Source organism: Theobroma cacao, chromosome 6, assembly GCF_053813885.1.
Source record: "Theobroma cacao isolate CCN51 chromosome 6, ASM5381388v1, whole genome shotgun sequence".
NCBI classification, from domain to species: domain Eukaryota; kingdom Viridiplantae; phylum Streptophyta; class Magnoliopsida; order Malvales; family Malvaceae; genus Theobroma; species Theobroma cacao.
Window position 1 is genome coordinate 1,620,788 of NC_142644.1, and position 1,693 is coordinate 1,622,480.

Genomic DNA, 1,693 nt, shown 5'->3' on the forward strand with positions numbered 1-1,693 from the left:
TTTAATTTCGGTATAATTTTGAGTATAGGGGCGAAATGGTAATTTTGCCACTCCGAGGCCAAATCGGTAAATTTTCACCTCGACATTTGTCCAGACTAAGGGATTTTATTCATCATGGAAATGGATAAACATGAGAAATGTGTGGTGGAGAATTAAAGAATTAAAAGTTAAATATTTAAAATTTGAACCAATAAGGAAATGCCATGTGTCATGTTTTTATTATTTTATTATTTATTTATAAAAAGGTAAAAAATCAGCCCATTTCTCCCATAGTGATCAGCCAAACCAGAAGAGAAGAGAAACCAAGACAAAACAAACCCTAGGTGGAAAAAATCAAAGAGAAAGTGTTGGAATTCAAGGATTTGATCAAGCAAAGGTAAAATTTCTTTGATTTTGCTAGTGATTTACCTTACCCATGCATTTTCCCTTAATTTCCATGGTTAAATTACATGTTTTCATGATGAATTCATGGCTGGTCAAAATGGGTATGGAGAGGGAATGATCTTGGATTGGTTTGATTTTTAGGTATGTTAGTGTTTTTAGGTAATTAATGATGTGTAGCATGAAAACAAGTGAAGAAAACCACCAAAGGTTTGGAACCCATCAATAGCCGAATTCTCTAAGTGAATAAAGAGGAAGAATGGGATGTTATTCTAGGTGATTTGATTAAGAAATAATAGTTTTTGGTGTAGAAATTAATGAATTATGGAGAGAAAATTAAGTAGGAAAAATCACGGAGTTAGTGTACCATTATTGGCCGAATTTCTAAGGAAATATTAGCTGATGATCTTGATGTTTATTTGAGGAATTATGATGAATAATGATGAATTATGAGCCTAGAAAAATAATGAAAATTTTCGGAGCAAAAATAAGAATTTTTACCCATTAGGGGTATTTTCGTAATTTACTATCGGGACTGATAAATTGAATCTCATTCACAGTCACTAAGGTAATTTAAGTATAATTGGAGTGTAGAAAGTGAGAAGAATTGATTTGGAGTTAAATTGGAGATAATAGGTCGAATTAGGTCAACACCGCATTTAAGCTGTAGTCGGATAAGTTACATGTCATATCATGCATATACACCGAGCCTGAATTGATTTTATAATGGTCAAGCATTAATGTGGTGAATTATGTATTGTACATTGTGCATAGGTGGTGAGCAAATTACACTGGTAAAAGTACAGAGATTGTGCTTGAAGATTGGGGTTAGGAGTATATCGACTCCTAGAACTGTGAGTGGACAATTTATCGTTTTAAATATCTAGAGTAATTATACTTGTTTGATGCTTTTATTGAATGGTGAGTTTAAATTATAAAATATTATGTTTTCCAATTAAAATGTTTTTTAATAAAAATGAGATTTATATTGATTTTGAAATCAAATATTGTTTTGAGAAAATTGAGTATATGGAGAATGTGTTGAAATTTATGATTTTATATGTTATTAAAATTGTGGCTTATGACACTATGGTAGCATGATGGCTAAATTTTTGGGGTTGGCATGAAATATATGAATAGTTTTGGATTGGTCTCGGTAGACTGGATTAAATTTTATTCGCCATATTATGCTACTGGAAATTTTATGGGTCTGGTGGTATATTAAACGGTCACTGCAGTGGTGGGGGTTTCCGTGGACTGCCTATGAGAGGGGCACGGTAACCCAATTATATATTTACCTCCGGGGAGAGAT